General features: G+C 44.8%; 2 protein-coding genes and 1 pseudogene across 29 annotated transcripts in view; all 3 read right to left on the reverse strand.

Moving 5' to 3' along the window:
• LOC118906979 (zinc finger protein 337-like) overlaps positions 1 to 24,032 on the reverse strand; it is a 228,642-nt gene that overhangs the window by 118,423 nt on the left and 86,187 nt on the right. The window lies entirely within an intron of this gene.
• The window catches only part of LOC130680785 (zinc finger protein 169-like), a 233,289-nt gene that overhangs the window by 76,520 nt on the left and 132,737 nt on the right, over positions 1 to 24,032 (reverse strand). The gene's annotated exons all lie outside the window — the stretch shown is intronic.
• On the reverse strand, positions 12,125 to 13,107 carry LOC130680790 (N-acylneuraminate-9-phosphatase-like; annotated as a pseudogene).

Raw genomic sequence — 24,032 nt, forward strand, 5'->3', positions numbered from 1 at the left:
GTGGGAGTCCCAGGGACCCCCTCTAAACCTCTACAAACAGGCCCAGCGTCCTGCCTCTTTGAAGGCCGCACCTTCACTCATTCATTTTTAGTAATTCCATCATATCCAGCCCCCTTGCTGGGAAGGGACCTCCTATATAAGCTTGGGGCATCTATCTGTCTCTCCTCACACCGAGCCCCTCCAACTCCGGTCCTCGCCCTCACCGAGGCTGTGTCCTCCCCTGAAACCTTGTCTGACTTCCCCATTTCCCCTGAGAAGGTAGACCCAGTGGTCTGGGACACTTCCACTCCAGTAGTGACCAGCCACCACACTCTAGTCCTCATTCATCTCAAGGACACCTTCTGCTTCCCTTCTTGGCCTCAGTTTCCTATTTCACACACCCACTGCCAGGGTCTTCAGCCCATTGTCAGTCGGCTTCTCACCCAGGGTCTCCTGGTTCCCACCAGTTCCCCTTGCAATACTCCTATACTCCCAGTCAGAAAACTGTCTGTTGCTTATTGACTGGTGCAAGATCTATGGATAATCAACTCTGCTGTAGTGCCAGTACATCCAGTGGTCCCTAACCCATATACAATTTTATCCCAGATACCCCCCACTGCCACTCATTTCACAGTGGTACCCCTACATCCCGATTCCCAGCTACTTTTTACCTTTACTTGGGAGGATCCGGACACCCACAGAACCCAACAGTTAACCTGGATGGTTCTGCCCCAAGGATTCTGCAATAGCCCCACCTTTTTGGCCAGGTGTTGGCCGGCAACTTATCCCTCTATGACTCTCGGTGCAGCACCCTCCTCCAGTATGTAGATGACCTCGTCCTGTGCAGCCCCTCAAAAAATATCCCCCTCCAGGACACGGCCTCCCTCCTTAACTTCCTGGCACAACGGGGATTTAGGGTCTCCCTCTCCAAAGCTCAACTCTCCACCCGACAAGTCACCTACCTAGGGGTGTTGCTAACCCCCACCCCACCTCCAAGGCCCTCATAGTGGACCACACCACCCCCACCAGGGAACTCCAGTCCCCACCTCAGGTGCTGAGATCTTGTTCCTTGGACTGGTAGGCTTCTTCAGACATCGGGTCCCCAACTTTGCTATACTTGCTAAGCCACTACATAATGCAATCAAAGAGACCCCCACCGGGTCCCTCATTTCCCTCTCAAGGGTAGCTCATGCTTTCGAGGATTTGAGGAGTGCCATCCTCGCCTCCACCCCACTCATGCTTCCCAATCCTCACAAGCCTTTCATCCTGTTCACTAAAGAAGAAGCTGGAGTGGCAACTGGAGTCCTAGTCCAGCCAGTGGGGCCCTCATACTGACCAGTTGCCTTCCTATCCAAACAGTTAGACTCCACTGCCCAGGCATGGCAACCTTGTCTCCGAGCACTTGTGGCAGCGACATGACTATTCAAGGAGGCCTTAAAACTAACCTTCCAACAATCTATCAGAGCCTATTCTCCTCATGGCCTCCAGGATGTCCTGGGCTATAAATCATTAGCCTTACTAAGCCCCTTAAGAATACAGGAATTCCATCTCCTGTTTATAGAACACCCACAGCTATATCCTCAGCTTTCACCACCACTAAATCCAGCCACTCTTCTCCCCTCTGTCAGTTCCTCTGTCCTCCCTGACCACTTCTGTGTTGAACTGGTGGTGGAGGCCTTGCACCTCCCATGCACAGGTCCTCTAGATCAGCCCTTACCCAACCCCGACCTTACCCTCTTCGTGGATTGCAGTTCAGCTAAGGGACGAGATGGGTGTCACCAGGCTGCCTATGCGGTGGTTTATTCATCTGCAGTACCTCTTCTAAAAAGGCAGAATTGGTGGCTCTCACTTGAGCTCTATAATTGACCATGGCCTTAGGGTCACTACCTACACAGACTCTAAGTATGCCTTCCTTATCACCCACAGTCATGTGGCGATCTGGAAGGGAAGGGGATTCTTAACCACCCAGGGAACTCCGGTGGTCAATGGTAAGGCCATTCACCAACTACTCTAGGCCTTCAAGGAACCCAAGGAGGTGGCCATTGTCCACTGTTGAGGCCATCAGACGGGCACAGACCCTGTCACCCAGGGAAATGGCCTGGCTGATGCTGCGGCTTGCCAAATTACCTCAGCCCATGATTTCACCACCATCCTGTTTCTTTCCCCTACTCTAGCTTCAGGTACTCATAAAACAAGCAATAACAACTCCTCAACCAAGGGGCCATACCTGGACAACAAGGATGGATCTCCCTGCACAACAGATTAGTCCTCCCCAACAACAGGCCCAAGAGATCGTGGCCTCAATCCACCAGTCTCTACATATTGGCCCAGAGACCATGTACAGGTTTCCCTCCCCAATCTTCTCATCACAGGATTTCCAGGATACCATCAACCAAGTACACACAGCCTGCAACCCATGTGCTCGTGTGTCTTCCCAGGGAGCCCTCCCACTCTGGACAGCAGCCCATCAACTGCGGGGACGCCTTCCAGGACAGGATTGGTAGACGGATTTCACTCACATGCCATCCCACAAAAAGTACCCATACCTGTTAGTAATGGTTGATACCTTTCAGGTTGGATCGAGGCCTTCCCCACATTCTGGGAAACAGCATCCATAGTGGCTGTTGGAACACATCATTCCCCCGTTCGGCCTCCCAGCCTCCATCCAATCAGACAATGGTCTGGCATTCATCTCCAAGGTCACCCAACTAGTGGTCGAGACTCAATATCACCTGGAAGTTACATATTCCCTACCATCCCCAGTCATCAGGTAAGGTAAAATGGGCAAATGGTCTCTTAAAGGATGAACTAAGCAAACTCTCCTTAGAGATGAAGAACTCCTGGCTGTCTCTACTACCCATAGCCCTTACCCGGATATGGGTGGCCCCTCAGGGACCGGCTGGCCTTAGTCCATTTGGGTTGATGTATGGTAGGCCTTTCTTAATCAACAACTCCCTTCCTACCAACCCCCCCATTAGCCTCCTACCTGCCTTATTTCTCACTCCTCAGACACCTCCTGTGGGAACACACAAACTTAACCTTACCTCAGGTAAACACCCCGTCTGTGCCACAAGCAACCGCTGCCCTCCTTCCAGGCGACGAGTTCCTCCTGCGGGAACTCCAGCCCCAGTACCTCCAGCCTCGCTGGATGGGGCCAAACACTGTAATCCTCACTACTCCCACTGCCGCCAAATTACTGGGACATGCCTCGTGGTATCGTATATCCAGAGTCAAACGGGCCCCCAGGGACAAAATATGGCAGAGCAAAGAAACAGCACCCCTCCGCGTGTGTCTTACATGTTCCAGGCCTGACAGCACCCCCAAAACCAAGAACCAATTAAGATAAGACTGTCTTATTTTTCACCATTGCCCTCTGCTTCTATCCCAAAACCCTCCTAAGCTCCCAGCCCATTCACCCCCAAACAGTGGTCCCATAGCAATGGGAACTAAAGGATAAAACTACCGGTAAGATTTTTCATATCCTACCCCCAGTATACAAAAACCCCAATTTAATATAGATCTTTACTAACTGGATAGTGGGCTAAAACTATGGCAAAGACATTGGGGTCACCCAGGGAGCACCTTAACATGGAGGTGGGGGAAGACAGGCTAGATGCTTACTAATAGGGACTTAAAGAGAGATGTTAATAACCAACCACACTGCGGATCCCCACAGGGGGAGGCCCACTTTCAGGCATGGAAGTTCTATGGCTGTCCAGCAAAAGGTAACCCTGGCTGCCATTTGAATGGACAATACTATTGTGCCTCCTGGGGCTGTGAAACAGTGGCATCCTGGGCAAACCATGAACCCTTCTTGAAAATAACCTGAGGAAAAACTCCCTCCCTGTGCAAGAGGGCCGGCACGTGCAATCCTTTAGTCCTTCGGTCACAGTTGTGGCACTTTGTGACTAGTCCATGGGACACAGGCAAAATCTGGGGAGTCAAATTATATATCTCAGGAACCGACCACAGAACATCCTTTACCATATGGCCATATGCTCCCCAGCTAAAACTCCTAGCCCGATATCAGGGAGAGTCTGGCCCCACGACCCTGGCCATCACAGGAAAAAACCACTGTGACATCACAGCCCCAATTGCCACCAGCTGAGACCACCACAAAAGACACAGGGGGCCTCCCGACATATAATGATCTCGAACATGCCAGCCAGTGGCTTCCAATGCTCGAGAGTGTCCTTCTGATCACAAATCAGACAAATCCTAGTCTGGCGGCCGATTGCTGGCTCTGTCTCAATCTGAGACCACCATACTACATTGTAATTGAGTTAAATGCCTCCCTGGGATATGTGGAAATCCAGGTCATGATGGTTAATCATACTCAGAGCCTTATACAGTGTAAATGGGGCCAAAAGATAACCCTAGGAGATATACAAGGACAAGGGCTCTGCTTAATATCAACATATTTTCCCCCCAAAACATCACAGTATCACAGGTCTTGCCTTATGTGCTGGAATCCCTCCCACTCTGACTCACAAAGTTTTTAAAGCTTCCCCATCTACATGGTTCACTTGACCCTCAGGCCTAACTCTGTGTGTGAGCGCTGCCAGCCTATCTTTTCAAACCCAGCCGGAACTGTGCATCCTGGTATACATATTACCACAGGTATATTTTTATAGTGGAGAGGAAGGAAGACAATACATACACACCGGTTATGGGTCGCCCCGGCCCAAGAGAGCAAGCCCAATTCTCCTCCCATTGCTGGTTGTCTTAGGAATAGCGGGGTCCATGGCAGTAGGAACGGCAGCCATAATAACAAGTGATATCAACTACAAAAGGCTTTCCCAACAAGTCAGTCAAGACTTAGGACATATAGAATCCTCAGTAACAAAGCTAGAATGACAGGTAGACTCCTTAGCAGAAGTAGCTTTACAGAAACGGAGAGGCCTAGACCTGCTGTTCATGAAGGAAGGTGGCCTATGTGTTGCCCTGGAGAAACGTGCTGCTTCTGTGCAAACCAGTCAGGGATAAATTGGGACACCCTGACTATGGTGAGACAAAATCTCCAAGACAGAGAATGAAAAAGAACCAAGAGCTCGAGTTTCCCAATATCGGGACGGTGGAATTCCCAGCTAATGACCTGGCTCCTACCTATCTTAACTCCCTTAGCCATTCTTCTTATTCTTCTATCACTCGCCCCTTGTCTCCTCAGATTTTTTCAACAGTGACTGGCGGACATCTCCCGAGTTACGGTTAACCAGATGCTGTTACACCAGTACTCGCCCCACTTCCAACCACCCCCGGCCACATACCAGCTGTAACTTCCCCATGCTGCCCCTGTTCAGCAGGAAGAAGCTAGAAGGAGCCAGCACCTCCTATGACAAAAAGGCTGGAATGTAAGACCGGAGGTACTGGAGGAAGGGACGGGTCTCACTGAAAGAACCCGACTCAAGCCAAGTAAGGAAGAGGACAGTGAATGTTACTCAAATGATTCAACAGAAGGTCCCTAGCCGCAGGTCCCGCCTAGGGCACGCATCACACTACCCTCTCCCCAGCAACTCAGCATGACCAATCATCGATGATCACGACACCTACACCAGAAAATTAGTTCTGTCCACGATACCCTCAGGGCTCTCCCACCGTCCTTGATAAGCCTGTTGCCCCTCCTACTGGGCGTGACGTCCCTGGCCCCTGGAAGTGGATACAAGCACCGGTGAACCTTGCCCAGGATTACACTAATACATTTTTTTGCCTACTTTGTTGCTGCTTCTCTTGTCTGGTTTTGTTTACCTTACAATACATAGATGCAGTAAAGCAGGAGAACATTCTGGAATACTAAAATCTTACCCATAATGTCCCAGTCACCAAACCACAACGTTGTCTTCCTTCCTTCTCTTTGTCGCTCCAGGGCAGGAGGCAGGGCCACTATGGCCACCCTGTGGCTTCTGGGCCTGTTCCTTCTCCCTGCTGCCTGTGGACCCCCTGCCCATCCTAGAGGAGGCTCTCCCTGCTCACTGCTGAATATTGGAGTTCCATTCCGATCCCCCAACCAGTTGCACCCACGAGCTGACTGCACATCCGCAGTGTGCCAGGGGCTCCGACTCTACTTATGCCCTTGCTCTCAAAGCCCTGATCACCCAGTTGCCACATAGACACCCCACTTTCAGGGCCCTCAGGCAGTTCAATTTCGGATAGACAATAGTTCTGAAACTGAAAGTTGAACAATTCCCCCTAAAACATGCTGCTGCTGTGGATTCCCATCTCCACCTCACATTCGATCTTCTGCTGAGTCCCGTGTATTCTGTGTTCTCCCTCTCCCTCCATCCGAGCCACAATGTCCCCCTGAGACAAGCCCTCGCATCCCTCCTGACACACCCACAGGAGGGCAGGTGAACACTATGGGCTGCAGCCTGCATTCCTGTGGGCCCCTCGCTGCAGCGCCCAAGTGTCCCTTCTGAAACATGGTCCTGTGTCCCTCTGCTGCTGAAGGCCCCTCCTTCCAGGCCTGGACCTTCACCACCCGTGTCCAACCTCACCTCCAGCCTCAGGCCCGCGGGGACCCGCAGTCCTCTGACAGTGAGACAGGCCACGGGCTCTGTTTCCTCCAGGGATTCACAAAGCCCCTCTTACGTCTTGGGCAGCTTTCCGCACTCAACACAGAAGGTGTTCCCCTTGGGTCCGCTGCCTTCCTTCTGCCTTCCCAGGATGCCACGTGCGCTTCTAGCCAGACTTGTGTCACTGTTCACTTGGATCATGTCTTTGCTAATTGCTCCTGGGGACAAGGGCTCTTTCTCTCTTCCCCACATGCCTAGAAGCCAGGAACCAGTGTTGGGGTGGCCTAAGGGACAGAGTGGGCTGTAATGCCCCAGTCTCTCTTTTCCCTGCCTGATACCCCTCCTCCCCTCCGATCCCTCCATTAGCCCCTGATCAGGACTGGAAGTCTCAGGAGCCCAGCGATGACAGGAGCTGCAGGGCATCTAGCATGCAGAAGGCCGCATATTTTGGAGGGACTCCACTTAAAGCCTGGGCAGACCTGGAACCAGATTCCTGGTGGAGGGTGCAGAGGCCGCATGAATGCTGAGCTCTGGGGTGGCCAGGTGGGAAACAGATCAGGAGGGAAGAAAGGGCACATGAAAATGCCAAGTGCCCGCAAGGGTCAAACCACCCAGAGGGAAATGCAAGCAGAAGGACCTGTGGGGGCTGCTTACTCCCTGATCTGGGCTGTGAGGAGTTCCTGAGCTGCTGAGTGAGGCTGGGGCCTATCTGCTGTGCTGGGGACCCCTGACTGACTGCAGCTCAAGATGTCAACTGTCCAGGGGTACATGCGGCCCGAGGGAAGACCCTCATCTCTAATATTCCTTACTCTCCGTTTGGGTTTTCACTCACCAGTAGGAGGAAGATTTTGTGGTCAGAAAATGCAAGTTATAGCACCAATCCAGACGACTTTAGGCCACACTCTCATCTAACCTCGGGGTGCCTCAGTTTCCTCATCTGCAAACTGGGAGTTTATAACCACTGCACAAGAGCATACTATGTTAAGTGAGCCAATCAGGTTTCTTCACCTGAGAGGAGCAGGGAGGTCGGGAATTCTCCACCCAGGTTTTCTAAAAGTTTAGCTGCCCTGGCCTGGGACTGACCCCTAGACATTGACTCTCCTTGCTCGGGGAAGAACAGTGAAGCAGTCTTAACTATCTGACACACTACAGTACATCAATTTATCCATGTGGTTCTCCTCTTTAACAACTGGTTATTTTGATTTAACATTGTATTTATGGAAATTTTGCGAAAGTACTATTGGGAATTTCCCTACACTTCTCACCAGGTTCCCCTAATATTAGCATCTTACAGAATCATGGCAATGGTATCAGAGGCAGAAATCTAACATCAGCACGCTACTATTAACTAAAGACCTTATTCAAAGTTCACCAGTTACTCTATCATGTTCACTTTTGGGGTTGTGGAACCCCACTCGGAACCCCTCCAGGGCCATGCTGACCACGCTGCTGTCATCTCCAACCTGCGTGACCACCTACCAACCACTCCCTTGGCCTCTGCGGGAGCCAGTCTTCAGCTTCTGGAAGCTCGGTTGATCCTAAGGGTCACTCGTATCTGTGATGGGGCAGCTTTGCTCCCCAATGCCCCCTTGAGTCTCAGGTCTTCCTTTCCTCCCCTCATCTTTTGTCATTTTTCTTCTGACCTCCTCTTCTCGAGCTGACATTATGTTCTTCTTGACACACTGTAGAGCATGAAGCTCTCGTGGGGAATTTATTCTTGTTCCTTGGGCTGCACTTTCTTCCAGCTTTGGTTCTTTGTATTCTGCATTCTTGGTTCCTTTTCCCTTTGGGGCTGGGGGAGGAACTGGAGCACATTTACACGGCTTCCCTTGTGCTCTTGCCCCAGCTTTTGGCCTATCAGGGAATGACCTCTGTTTTCCCTGATATGGTGGGGGTGACCTCTTGATTTCCTGCCCACTGTGTCTGATATAGGTTCGGTTTCCTTCATGAGTGATTTGACTGAGGGCCCGGTATTTTGTAATGTCCTTGTATTTTTAGTAGTCTGGTACCCAGAGGGCATTGCAGGGGTGGGCAGGCGACAGGGGGAGATGTCAGATGAGGGATAGAGTCTTGTCAGAGTAAGTGCTGTATTCTCATTAAGCACATTTAAGCCATGTTCCCTATTGTTTTTCTGTACTGCTTTCCTCTACCCAGAGAGAGTGGTTTTATCCCTGTGGGAGTATAAAAGCTTCGAGCTACCCAGCAATTCAGCTTTTTGTTTTTAAGGTATAACTGACATAGAACATTTTATCAGTTTCAGGTGTGCAACAGGATGATTGCATGTACTGCAAAAGGATCATGAAACTGAGTCTAGTTAACAGCTGTCAACATACATACTGTTAGTGACCCTTTTTCTCTCCTGATAAAACATTTAAAATCTACTCTTAGGAGCTTTCTAATATGCAATAGAGTGTTATTAACTACAGTCACCAATAATGCACATTACATCCCCATGACATGTATTTTATAACTGGAAGTTTGTGTTTTTTGACCACCTTCACCCATTTTACCAGCCCCCAAACCCGGACTTTAATAACCACCTATCTGTTCTCTGTATCGAGGAGCTCAATTCTTTTTTGATGTCCACTTGTAAGTGCAACTGTATGGTACTTGTCTTTCTCTGTCTGACTTATTTCCATTGCCATAGAGCCCACCGGGTCGATCTGTGATCCTGCAAAAGGCAAGGCATCCTTCTTTTTGGCTGACTAATATTCCTGTATGTGCACATGTGTGCATGCACATGTATTATATTTACTTCACCCATTCATCTCCCAGGGGACATTTAGGTTGCTTCCATGTCTTGGCTATTGTAAATAATGCTACAGTGAATATGGGGGTACATATCTGATTTTGAGTTAGTGTTTTCATTTCGTTCTGATAAATACCTGGGAGGGCAGTCGCTGGATCATATGGTAGTTTTCCTAATTTTTTGGAGTTGTTTACATACCATCCTCTGTTGTTGCTGAGCCACATTACATCCTGACCAACTGTGCACAAGGCTTCCCTTTACTCCATTTCCATGCCAACACTTTGCTCATCTTCTGGATAGCGATTCTGACAGGTGTGAGGTGATAGCTCTCTGTGCTTTAGATTTGTATTTCCCTGATTAGTGATGTGGAGCACCTTTCCAGGTACCTGTTGGCTATCTGTATGTCTTTGGAAAATGCCTATTCAGGTCCTCTCCCCGTTGTTTAGGGCTTGTTTGCTTTTCTGATTTCTGTTCTTTAGCTATTGAGTTATATGAGTTCTTTATGTACTTTGGATATTAGCCCTTTATCAGATATATGGCTTTGAAATCTTCTCTCACACTTGTTAGGTCACCTTTCCATTTTGTTCTTGGTGTCCTTTGCTGTGCAGAGGCTCTTTAGTTTGATGCAGTCCTATTTATTTTTGCATTTGTTGCCTCTCTGTTTAGTGTGAAATCCAAAAAATTGATGCTGAGACCCGCGTGAAATAGCTGATTCCCTATTTATGTCCTGGAGTTCTATGGTTTCAGGTATCACACTGTGAGTATACCGTGGGAGGTACACTCAGGCTTTGGAGACACCCTCCACTTACGCACATTTCTCACTTTGCACATTTCACACTTTGTGCTGTAGTAGACATTTCCAGTCTCCTAGTCAGAAGATAAAGGAATAAAATGGAGATAGCCACTTGGATCCATTCTGTCCACTTGGAGTATATCAGAGAAAATTCCCCATGTATTGGCTGAAGCCCATGGGTGGGATAAGGAATCTCAACACATTGCACGACGATCCAGAGTCCTTATTCAGAGTGACCAAGTGTCTGGTGCCCTAATGAGTAACACTGATTACCCTAATGAGAAGGACAATTAACAACTGGGGTCAACCAGCAGTCTTCACCACAGCTGGCTGAGAACACAGAGGTTCTTTACTCCAAGACTCACAGCCGATCTACTTATTTTCTTTGGGTTCCTTAAAGAAGGCTGTTGAGGATGCACCTTTCTCTGTTTCTCTCTCACCTGGCACTGTCCTGGGCCCACTACACAGTGCTTACTGCCACAGAGCTGACTGTCCTTCCCTCCGTGTGGGAAACACCACCACCCACTTTCCAGAGAGGACATGTGTTCTGCACACTTGAGAAGGTCTCCTGTAAGACAAAATTGGGAATGCCCAACCCTAAGTGACTGTATGTTCAGGGAATGCAGAAGCCAATCTGAAAGGGTCTCAGTGGCCACAGCTGGGAAAATTTTGGCAATGAAATAATAGAGCACTGGGTCATAACTTGGAACATACAATGAAGATACACATGTCAGAGAAATAAATACATGGAGACAGATCTTCCTTATAAAGAATTCTGTGTCATATATACAGACATGTCCCCTCCAGGAGGCAGAACTTATTCATCCACTTCTTGAGTGCAGCCTGCACTTACTAACCTGCTTAGAAAGAACAGACTATGGAAAGAGAAAACTGAGACTGTTCAGTGGCGAAACGTGGCAGAGACCACCTGAACCAAACGGTCAAGTTTAACTTCACCAGTCACCTAAACGATCACGAGTAACATCACCAATAACATTCAGGGGATGTCAGTTACATCAAATTAATCGAGGGACAGTCTGTGAAATGTCTGACCAGTGCTCCTCACAACTGTCAAGGTCAAGGAAAAGAAAGGAAATCTGAGAAACTTTCACAGGCCAAAAGACACGCAAGAGACATGATGGCTAAGTGCCAATTGGGATCCGGGTGGAATCTTGGAAGAGAAAAGGGATATCAGTAGAAACACTGATGAAATCGAAATGAAGCCTGGAGTTTAGCCAACAGTCAGGTCACTAGTAGTCAATTTCTTGATTCTGTTCACTATACCACAGTTATGTGAGATCTTAACAATATGGGAAACTGGGTGACAGGTGTATGGAACTCTCTGCACTATCTTTGCAACTATCCTATGAACCCAAATTATTCCAAAATAATAAAATTTTCAGTGGAATTTACTGAAAGGTCAGGTATTTTCAGACTGAGTTAAACTAGGCACATATGGGTGATTAAGGCTTCTCAAAGAATATCAAGGCAATAACATCCAGAGATGAATATATTTTTCAAATGTGCAGCTTTCTGCACTCAGCTCAGACTCCCAGGGAAACAACAAGATGGGAAGTGTCTTGGGAAGGGAGCACCACATGCTGACTTCAACATCATCCTTAAAAAGGAGGAATTTACTTGTCATTTACACACCCTAGGAAAACTGGGGGCACCTGAGAACAGGTCATGCGAAAAATTGCATTTGTAACAAAGTATACAAAGTGGGTAAAAATATGGTGTCTATGTTTTAATGAAGGAACTATGCAACATAGCCTCACTATGGAATGCCTTGATAAACATGTGACTGAGAAGTTACTTCACACTAATGAGATACAATTTCTCTTGTGAATCTCCATTATAGATCTATTTCAGAATATCCATTTTAAAATAATATCTATTCTTAAGTCACAACTAAAACCTGTATTTGTACATCTATCCAAGTGTAAGCTTTCCTGCTTCTTATCTTCTTGGATTCAAGATGCTAAAAGAGTAATAACATGATTTTTTAAAAACCTCACATCACAGATGGATAAGCAATGCATTTCCTCAGGCTTTCTGGATCACACTAAAAGTAACTTGTATTAATGCACCTGGATTTCTAGAAATAATACCAGTCAGGGAAATGTTGCCATGAAATCCTAAGTTAAATTATTCTGGATCCTTGTATCTGCAATGTCTTAAATTTTCTCAGTTCAAACACTGTAGTTTGACCTTAACATGTAATCATTCCCTTTTCTAGGCTTTAAGCTTACATACCCGCTTTGCAGTCTATCCTTTGCAGGAGAGGAGGTAACTGTAGCACAGAAGAAACTATGTGATGTGGCACAGGGGATGACTTCAGTGGGACTCTTACATCTCTGTTTATCCAGACTGTAGCTTTCAGCCCTGCACTGAGGCCTCCTTGTATATCGGTTTCCAGCGTATCACCAACCATCACACAGTCTCCAGGCTGTACTCCGAGGAGATCACAGCAGTAATAAAACATGGAAGGGTCCGGTTTCTCTCCCTTCTGCTCTCCACCTACAACAACAGCATTAAAATAGGACTGGCAGGCACAAGCCTCAATCTCCTCCCTCTGGCTTTGTCTGTCTCCATTTGTTAGTTAAGAGCAGGTGGACCTCCTTTCGAAGTTCAGTGAGCATGGCTTTGACGTCTTCTGCTAGTGTCATATGCTGTAAACGAGTAGATATCCACAGGAAATAACATTCCTCAGACAACTTCCTGTTGGCTGCCCCCCCCCCACTGTTTTCCTGGATGGCTTCTTCCCAGTGTGAAGTCCTGAGCTCAGAAATGCATGTATGCGGAGAAGGAAAATGTTTCTTCCTGAGTTTACCTTCAACTTTGTGACAGATGATCTTGGCATGGTCTGTATAATGGCATTTCGATTGTAGCAGCTTTATCCCCTGAATACACGAAAATAACTCCATTAAAGCACTTCATATTTTTCATCGTCGTGCCCTGAGCAGCTCTGGTACTATGACCCCAGAGCACAGAGACTTGAGCTCAACCATCTTAAGGCATCTCTATTCCTAAACCACTTCTGCTGGGAATTGGTCTTACTTTTAAAGGACATCAGAGTGAAGGATCTCCCAGCCTCTCAAGACAACTCTTTCTTATTTTTGAACAAATCCTAGACTGAGAAGTTTCTTTACAGAGAGCTCATAAAAATCCCTCATTTGGCAGTTAAGTCCACCACCTTTCACTCTGGTCCTGAAGAAATTAAAATAAAACTTGTGTTTTTGTAACTCCAGGGGGCAGATGTGTTCACAACCTGGAACAAATAAACCCTTGAAGCCAAAATCAGTCAAAGGGAAAAATAAAAGTGTGAGAAACCCGCTTATTGCCACCAAGAAGTCGACTACTCCTGCTCGCCTGTCTGTCCCCATCCTGGATGGGAAGAAGAAAAAAACCCTCTCTAGTCCCGGGGTGTGCTGGCCTCTCCCCCCGTCCCTTGTAAGCACCTATTTATATGGAGGTGTAGTACTTTTCTGAACCCCTTGTAGACACCTGTTAATAAGGAGATGGACTACGGCCAGGTGAGAGATTCTAGAAACACTGCAATTTTACCCAAAGACTATTATTTAGACTCTTCCCAGAAATAATGCTAATTCATTTAACTTTTTCCTACCAAAATTCATTTTAAGTTTTGAAGGCCTTAAGTGACCAGCATATGAAACAGGACCCAATTCTGTACTTTCAGAAAGGTGTATTTGTTTAGTCAGGTGTTGATGGATTTTTGAATATTGGAACATCCTTGCATCCCTGGAATAAACACTACTTGATCATGGTGGATAATCTTTTCAACTATTTAAGAACTCATTTTGCTAATATTTTGTTGAGTTTGCATCTGTGTTCATCATGCATAGTGGTCTGCATTTTTTTTTTTTTGGTGTCTTTGCCTGGTCTTGGTATTAGACTGATGCTAGCTTCATAAAATTAGTTTGGAAGTACTCCCTCCACTTCTACTTTTTGGAAAACTTTGAGGATTTGTATTAGTTGTTCTCCATGTGATAAAATTCAGCCATGAAGCCATATGATCCAGGGATTTTGTCATAGGTAGTTTTTAAATTACCAACTCAACTTCTTTGCTGGTAATTGGTCTGTTCGGTTACGTTTCTTCCTGTGTCAGCCTTGGAAGGTTGTATTTTTCTAGAAAGTTGTCCATTTTCTCTAGGTTATCCAGTTAGCACATAGTTTTTCATGGTATTCTCTAATCTTTGTATTTCTGTGATGTCTGTAGTAATCTTTTCTTTCTCATTTCTGATTCTATTTATATGTGTAGATTCTTTTTTTCTTCATAAGTCTGGCTAGGGGTTTAACTATTTTCATTCTGTCAAAGAACCAGCTCCTGATTTTATTGATTCTTTCCATTGTTTAATTCTCCATTTTATTTACTTCTTCTCTAATCTTTATTATGTACCTCCTTCCATTGAGTTTGGGCCACATTTGTTCCTTTTCTAGTTTCACTAACTATAAGTTTGGACTGTTTATATTTGATTGTTCTTCCTACCTGCGGTAGGCCTATACTGCAATATACTTCCCTCTTAGCATGGCCTTCACTATGTCCCACAGATTTTGTGGTGAGTCATTGTTGTCATTTGTGTCCATATATTGCTACATCTCTGTTTTTATTTGGTCATTGATCCACTGATTATTTAGGAACATGTTATTAAGCCTCCATGTGTTTGTGGTATTTTTTGTTTCCTTTGTGTAATTTATTTCTACTTTCATACTTTGTGGTCTAAGAAGTTGGGTGGTACAATTTCAATCTTTTTAAATTTACTGAGGCTCTTTTTGTGGTTTAGTACATGATATATTATTGAAAATGTCCCATGTGCACTTGAGAAGAATGTGTATCCTGCTGCTTTGGGGTGTAGAGTTCTGTAGAAGTCCGTTAGGTCCATCTATTCTAATACATTTTTCAGTGCCTCTGTCTCTCTACTTATCTCCTGTCTGGCTGATCTGTCCTTTTGAGCGAGTGGTGTGTTGAAATCTCCCAAAATGAATATGTTGTTTTCTATTTCCCCCTTTAATTCTATTAGTATTATCCATTTTGTTTATTTTCTCAAAGAACCAGCTCCTGCTTTCATTGATTCTTTCTATTGTTACACTCTCCATTTTATTTATTTGTGCTCTAATCTTTATTATGTCCCTCCTTCTACTGACTTTGGGCCTTATTTATTCTATTCCTAGTTTCATTAATTGTGAGTTTAGATTGTTCATATGGATTGATGTTTTTTCCTGAGGTAAGCCTGTATTGCCATATATTTTCCTCTTAGCATGGACTTTGCTGCATCCCACAGGTTTTTCCATGTTGAATTATTGTTATTATCTGTACCCATATATTGCTTGAGTTGTTTTTATTTGGTCATTTATCCATTGTTTCACATATATGTAGGTGCTCCTGTGTTGGTTGCATAGATATTTATAGTGATTATATCCTCTTATTGGATTGGCCCCTTTATTGTTATGTAACATCCTTCTTTGTCTCATTACTTTCTGTGTTTTGAAGTCTATTTTGTCTGATACAAGTACTGCAATTCCTCCTTTTCTTCCTCCCTATTAGTTGCATGAGATATCTTTTTCCATCCATTCACTTTCATCTGTGTATGACTTTCGGTTTGAAGTGAGTCTCTTGTAGGTAGCATATAGATGGATCTTGAGATTTTTTTTTTTTTTAAATAATTATTTTTTATTGAAGGGTAGTTGACACACAGTATTACATTACATGAGTTTCAAGTTTACAACACAGTGGTAGAACATTTATATACATAATTCTAGGTTCCAGCTATCACCCTACCAGGCTGTTACAATATCTTGACTATATTCCTTATGCTATACATTACATCCCGGTTACTAATTTATTTTACCATTGGAAGTCTGTCCTTTTTTTTTTTTTTTTTTTTTTGTGAGGGCATCTCTCATATTTATTGATCAAATGGTTGTTAACGACAATAAAATTCTGTATAGGGGAGTCAATGCTCAATGCACAATCATTAATCCACCCCAAGCCTAATTTTTGTCAGTCTCCAATCTTCTGAGGCATAACAAACAAGTTTTTACATGTAGAACAAATTCTTACATAATGAATAAGTTACATAGTGAACAGTACAAGGGAGGTCATCACAGAAACTTTCGGTTTTGCTCATGCATTATGAACTCTAAACAGTCACTTCAAATATGAATACTCATTTGATTTTTATACTTGATTTATATGTGAATACCACATTTCTCTCTTTATTATTATTATTTTTAATAAAATGCTGAAGTGGTAGGTAGATACAAGATAAAGGTAGAAAACATAGTTTAGTGTTGTAAGAGAGCACATGTAGATGATCAGGTGTGTGCCTGTAGACTATGTGTTAATCCAAGCTAGACCAGGGTAATAAAACATCTACGTATGCAGAAGATTTCTCTCAGAACGGGGGGGTGAGGTTCTAAGCCTCACCTCTGTTGATCCCCAATTTCTCACCTGATGGCCCCACTGCGACTGTGCCTGTCTTAGGTTGTTCCTCCCTTGAGAAATCTTACCCGTCTCTGGCTAACCAGTCATCTTCCGGGGCCATACAGGGAAATGTGAAGTTGGTAAGTGAGAGAGAAGCCTTATTGTTTGAAAAAGTTAGCTTTTTACTTCTTTGCATATTTATGCCCTGTGGCTTCTATGCCCAGCATTTGTCTTGAGGTATCTTTACCACTTAGAAGAATTATGATACTCGGTAAATTTGATATGAGGTACGAATTCTATTTAAGGGTTGTAATTAGGAGGGAAGAAGAAAAGCTATAGAAGTAGCAGGCGGAAGAAAACATGGGAAGATTGATTATTTCTTTGATATATCTTCTTGTAGTGTAACTTCAGCATGTATAGGTTTTAAGCTACTACTTAAATTGCACACACACATTAACATAATAGGAGTATAGTTACATAACCAAAGCATATCTGTAATTACCAGCCATCTCCAGTGAAACCAAGAAAACCAGTTAGGCACCTTAGGCATCTGTGAAAACTTATCTATGATATGGTGGAGATTGTCCAACTGAACTTGAACAGTCTGAGAGAAATCAGACAAATTAAAACAACCCATTCCTGGGAAGTGTTCACATGCCATATGTTCTTTTAACAGTAAATAGTTTGTAGTTGTAAGACTTTGGAGCGCTACGATTTGCACTTCTCCAAATTCTTGGTTGAGTTCCAACAGTATAGATCCAGTCCAATTTTGTTGTTTTACTGTATGCACAGGCCAGCTTAGATATCTCCTTCCTCATTCCCATGGCAAGTCCAGGAACTGGTGGGATGAGTGCATCTACAGCTGTAGCAGTGCGTGGATCTTTGTTGGGGTTTTTTGATGATCATCTTCTGGCATGACTCTTCCAGAGAGTGCAGATGTTGGAAGTTCTTTTTCATATCGTATCTTAGTTCATTTTCGGGGTAGCCCAATTAGGCTTTGATCCTCTGTATAAACACAAACAGACCCTTTGCCTACACTTTTATATGCCCTTTATACCCCTGTGTAGAACGGATCTTGAGATTTTTTTATCCATTCTGTGACTCTATGTCTTTTGATTGGTGCATTCAGACCATTTACATTTAGGGTCATTATTGATAGTTATGTCCTTACTGCCATTGCAGGCTTTAGATTCGTAGTTTCCAAAGGTTCAAGGGTAATGTCCTTACTATCTAAGAGTCTAACTTAACTCAATAACTATGCTATTACAAACACAATCTAAAGGGTCTTTTATTTTCCTTTCTCTTCCTCCTCTGTTCTTTATATATTAGTTATCATATACTGAACTCTTTCCATCCCTTTATTGACTTTGGGGGTGGTTGTTTAGATTTTGCATCTGCTTAGTAATTAATTGGTCTACTTTCTTTACTATGGTTTTATTTCTTCTGGTGACAGTTATTTAGCCTTAGGAACACTTCCATCTATAGCAGTCCCTCTAAACAACACTGTAGAGAAGGTTTGTGGAAGGTAAATTCTCTCAGAATGTGCTTATCTGGAAACCGTTTAATCCATCCTACAAATTTACATGACAGTCTTGCTGGGTATTGTTGGTTTGAAGCCCATTTGCCTCAGTGCATTAAATATATCATGTCACTTCCTTCTGGCCTGTAACGTTTCTGCTGAGAAGTCTGATGATAGCCTGATGGGTTTTCCTTTGTATGTGATCATTTTCTGTCTCTAGCTACTCTTAATATTCTGTTCTTATCCTTGACCTTTGCTGTTTTAATTATTATATGTCTTGGAGTCCTCCTTGATCCCTTTTGTTGGGAGATCTGTGCAGCTTTATGGCCTCAGAGACTCTCTGCTTTCCCATATTGGGGAAGTTTTCAGCAGTTACCACTCAAAGATAATTTCTATCCCCTTTTCTCTATTCTTCTTCTGGAACCACTATAATGTGAATATTGTTCCATTTGGATTGGTCACACAGTTCTCTCAATATTCTTTCATTCCCAGAGATCCACTTTTCTCTCTGTGCCTCTGTTTCTTTGTATTACTGTTCTCTAATTTCTACATTTATGGTCTCCTCTACTTCATCTAATCTGCTTTTAAATCCCTCCATTGTATGTTTCATTTCAGATATTGTATTCTTGAATGTTTGTATCTCATTCCAGAATTTATCCCTGAGTTCTTGAATATTTTCCTATAGCTCCATGAGCATGTTTATGATTTTTATTAGAACTCTCTTTCAGGAAGATTGATGAGTTCAGTTTCACTTGGCCCTTTCTGGTGTTTGTGGGATTTTGCATTGAACCAGGTTCCTTTGACATTTCATAGTTGTATGTGGTGCCCTCTAGTGTGCAGAAGCTCTACTGTATGGAGCTGTTCAGCCAGGAGGAGGCTGCAGCAGGCTGCATATCATGGTGAGGGGCCTCATAGCTGAGTAGCCAGCTAGGGTGATGGAGCGCCTGAAGCTCCAGAAAGTTCCCAATCTGCTGGGTAGATTGCACCCAATTTTCTCCACCTGTCCTTTCTCCTTAGCAGTAAACTCTGTGCAATCTTTGCCCTTTTAGCAGCCTTCTATCTGTTAGAAGTCTCTCAGGCTGCCCACCTTTATTTTGTCTGAGAGCAACTGGATGTGGATCCTTGATTTCCACAAGCTGCTGGAATCAGTCTCTCCCAGTATTCTGGCAGTCTTAGCTTTCCAACCACACTAATTTCCAGAGCACCATGTAGTGTAAGTTCCTGCTCCCACAGCACATCTCCAGGGCTGAGTTTTCGGCAGTCCTACCCATATGCCCCTTCCCTGCTTTTTTCCTCTTCCTCCCTCCCTCTGGTGAGCAGGAATGTTGGAAGGGATTGGATCCCTCCAGATCACGACTTTGGTATGCAACCCTTTTCCATCAGGTATGCTGCTTTCCCCAGGTGTAAATACTCTGTCCCAGCCTTCTTTCCTGCTGCTCTTTCATTTGATATGTTTGTTATATTTTCATATTATATGTGGTTTTGGTAGGTTTCTTTTTCACCTCTGATGCCGCCATCTTTAATCCTCTTCCAGGCTGAGGCTTTTTATAGCCAGGTGCTAATGCACGCTTTAGAAAGGAATCGGCCAGGGAAAAGGTGGGCTTGTGGCTTCCTGATGTGTCCTATGAAGAATGCTTATAGCCTAAGTAAGATGAAACCTTGGTCTCTCTGAGATGGTGGGTGGGCTTTAGGAAAAAATGCGGTACTGTGTTCCAGGATCAATCATTTCTGGCTCTAAAGGGGTATAGGGAGATGGGTCATGATTGTTTTCTTGGCTGCTTCCTGCTTAGAGGGGGTTATGAAGGGAGTTTTCTGATATTTTGAAGAAGGAAGGCCATTTGGAGGTGTTATTGAGTAGTTGCCCAGGAGACTGCCACCATTCAATCCCGTAAAAATATTTGGAATAGTTTATTTAAGAAGGAAGGAAAAGAAGGAGGAGGGTGATAAAGGCTAATGGGCTCAGGGAGATAGAAGCCAGTGAAGAGAATGGGGAAACAGGTTATTAGCAGAGCCTTCAAAAAGTATGGAAGCTTGCTCACAAAGGCGTTTTGCTCAATCCCTGACGAAGCTAGATTTGTTGCCGTAAAGGCAGCCTCTTCAACAGCTGATGCTTGCAAATCTGTAAAGCTACATATAAGAGAATGAAACTGGAACATTGTCTAACCCCATACACAAAAGTAAACTAGAAAGGGATTAAAGACCTGAATGTAAGTCATGAAACCATAAAACTCTTAGGAAAAAACATAGGCAAAAATCTCATGGACATAAACATGAGTGACTTCTTCATGAACATGTCTCCCCGGGCAAGGGAAACAAAGGGAAAAATGAAAAAGTGGGACTATATCAAGCTGAAAAGCTTCTGTACAGCAAAGAACACCATCAATAGAACAAAAAGGAATCCTACAGTATGGGACAATATATTCATAAATGACAGATCCGATAAAGGTTTAACATCTAAAATATATAAAGAGCTCACACACATCAACAAACAAAAAGAAAATAATCCAATTAAAAAATGGGCAGAGGAGCTGAATAGACAGTTCTCTAAAGAAGAAATCAAGGTGGCCAACAGGCACATGAAAAGATGCTCCACATCGCTAATCATCAGAGAAATGCAAATTAAAACCACAATGAGATATCACCTCACACCAGTAAGGATCGCCATCATTGAAAAGACAAACAACAACAAATGTTGGCGAGGTTGTGGAGAAAGGGGAACCCTCCTACACTGCCGGTGGGAATGTAAACTAGTTCAACCACTGTGGAAATCAGTATGGAGTTTCCTCAAAAAGCTCAAAATAGAGATACTATTTGACCCAGGAATTCCACTCCTAGGAATTTACCCTAAGAATGCAGCACTCCAGTTTGAAAAAGACAGATGCACCCCTATGTTTATCGCTGCACTATTTACAATAGCAAAGATATGGAAGCAGCCTAAATGTCCATCAGTAGATGAATGGATAAAGAAGGTGTGGTACATATACACAATGGAATATTACTCAGCCCTAAGAAAAAAACAGAACCTACCATTCGCAACAACATGGATGGAGCTGGAGGGTATTATGCTCAGTGAAATAAGCCAGGCAGAGAAAGAAAAGTACCAAATGATTTCCCCCATATGTGGAGTATAAGAACAAAGGAAAACTGAAGGAACAAAACAGCAGCAGAATCACAGAACCCAAGAATGGACTAATAGTTACCAAAGGGAAAGGGACTGGGTAGGGTGGGTGGGAAGGGAGGGATAAGGGTGGGTGGGAAGGGAGGGATAAGGGCGGGGAAAAAGAAAGAGGGCATTACAATTAGCATGTATAGTGCGTGGGGGACACGGGGAGGGCTGTGCAACACAGAGAAGACAAGTAGTGATTTTACAGCATCTCACTGCGGTGATGGACAGTGACTGTGAAGGGGTATGTGGGGGGGCTCTTGGTGAAGGGGGGAACCTAGTAAACATAATGTACTTTCTGTAATTGTAGATTAATGATACCAAAACAAACAAACAAACAAATAAATAAGAAGGAAGGAAAAGAAGGAGGGGCATAAAGGCTAATGGGGTCAGGGAGGTAGAAGCCAGTGAAGAGAAAGGGGAAACATGTTATCAGCAGAGCCTTCAAAACACTGGAAGCTTCCTCACAAAGGTATTTTGCCACATCCCTGACGAGGCTGGATATGTTGGTGTAAAAGCAGCATTGTTCCTGGAGTAGAGCACATATGCCGGCCTGCCAAGCTGTCAAAGAGATCGAGGCCGCTGCAATTTTGGAGGATGACTGAAGCCAGGGAGTCCACTTTATCTTGTACATGTGCCATTTGGTTGGAAAGCCCTCTACGTCCTTCAGCAAGTTCATTGGACAGCCTGATGAACTCTGAGAGACTCCTAGGACCCCAATACCTGTTCCAGAGCCTGTGATTATTCCTAAGGTGGCCATTAAGGGGACTAGCTGTATGGTATGTTGTGCCCTGACATGGGTTAATGGGGAGACAGGGATGAGTAGATTAGATATGGAGAGGATGGGAGTGAGGAGGCACAGTGTGCTGACTCCAGTCCAGTTGATTGGCATGCAAATGTATGCCTTGTCTCTGCATACCCAAAGGATGCATTTCCATGGAAAGGCATCCCATTAGATTAAACTGAGACAAGAAGAGGTCTGGGGGTGGGCTGGAAAGTATCAGACCACCGTGAATTTATGCCATATAAAGAAGGAGGAGCTTGAAGGAGGAGCTAAGAGCCGCAGCCATTCAGCGGGAGAGGAGTGAGGCTGGATGCAATACTGTAGGAGTCTTGGCTGAGAGCGAGTAAGTTTTGGTTTAGGAAGATTCAGCTACCAGGTGTACCAGGATATTTGCATGCTTGGGATCCTCTGTGGCCTCGGGGAGTGTCTTTAAGGGGGTCCTTTCTCTTTCTTGACAATGCTTTATGGGAAACTCAGATTGACTTGAAGGAATTGTACCCATATGCCCATGAGATCCCAGATGGTAAATATTGTGGTGATCCGAGGGTGGGAGAAGTTGAATGGTGAATTTCTCAGGGGAAGGATAAGGAGCCACCTGGGGTATAGTAATCTTGTTGGGCTCAAGAGACGTACAAAGGAAGAGGCTGGGATAGATCAAGTCCACCTGGGAGTTATGGCCCACTGGGGAAGTCAGTGAGCTACTAAGTGCTATCTGATACCTTTTAGTGCACATGGAGGTCTGATGTCAGGTCCTTCAGCTAGCGCTGTACCCCTGGAACTGCCAGACTCAGTGGAATGTAGCCCTTCAGAAGTGTTAATCCGTGTTCCAAGGGGAGCAGGGGTCACTGAGTCTGTTGTGTAAGGTGGAGACAGATACAGCAGGGTGGCTGGATGGTCCCATTAAAAGGGGATGATTTGAGCCATGTGGGGGTGTCTGATTGAGATATTTAGGAAGAGTCTGTGCTGTGCTGTTAGAGGTTATGATGAGAAATATTGAGAAAGAACAAATCAGAGCCCAACACAGGAGGTAAAGGTGATTTACCTCAGGGAGAAAACTGAGAAGGTTGCCTGTAGCCATAGGTCCTGGATGGTTGTATCTAAGGAAGTGGATGGCAAATAATGGGAGAGCTCTTCTATTAGAATGGTCAAGGAAGAAGCAAAGTTATGGAGATTTGTGGGATTGCTTAGCCATGCCGTCAGTTTCTTCAACCACAGGGAGCAGCCTGATCTTCAGGGATGTGCATCCTGTTGGTGTGCACTGGAAAAGGGGAGCCTTTCTGAGAGGAAAAGTGGACCCAGGAGGAACGACCTTTTCATTAGGCTACTGTTTGTGAAGGCAGGATTACTTGGAAGGGCCCCATCCTTTTTGGTTTTAGCCCCTGGGAGAGCTGAGGGGTTCATAAATATGCTATCTTCTGGTTGTAGAGCAGAGCAGTGAGGGTGTGTAGGTTGCCAGAGGGTTTTGGCAGGGTGGAGTCAGCATATTCACAGATGAGACATCTAAGGGTTATAAGTAAAGAATTCAGGAGAGGGAGGGGTAGCTTTGAGCTGGAGGTGGGAAAAGTGACGGCATTAAGGGGCCTTCCATACAGAACCCAAGGGGCTGAGCATAAGAGGTTTGAGAGGGAGAGTTCTGAATTTGAAACGCTAAGGGCAGGGGCTTAGTCTAATCCAAATAAAGCTGAAGGGAAAACTTGATTAGGGTCTGTTTGGGGTGATTAGCCTCCTCTACCTTGCCTGAGTTCCAGGGTCAATACATTATGGCGAATTTCCAGGTTATATTTAGGGAAGAGGCCACCTGTTGGGAGATCTGAGTTGTACTCAGGTTGATTATCAGTTTGGATAGAGGTTGGCAGTCCAAAGTGGTGGGATGATTTCAGTGAGTTAGGTATGTACTATTGTGGAGGACATTTTGTTTGATGTAGGAAAGGTCACTATCCACCCAGAGGTGTCAACCATGAAAAACAGGTATCGTTTCTTTATTGAAGGAATATGGCTAAACTCTGTTTGCCAGTCAGTGCAGGGGATGGATCCCCAGAACTGATGGGCAGGAAATGCGGGTGAGGTCTTGAGGGTTGGTGGTTTCACATA

Source organism: Manis pentadactyla, chromosome 14 (assembly GCF_030020395.1).
Source record: "Manis pentadactyla isolate mManPen7 chromosome 14, mManPen7.hap1, whole genome shotgun sequence".
Taxonomy (NCBI): Eukaryota; Metazoa; Chordata; class Mammalia; order Pholidota; family Manidae; genus Manis; species Manis pentadactyla.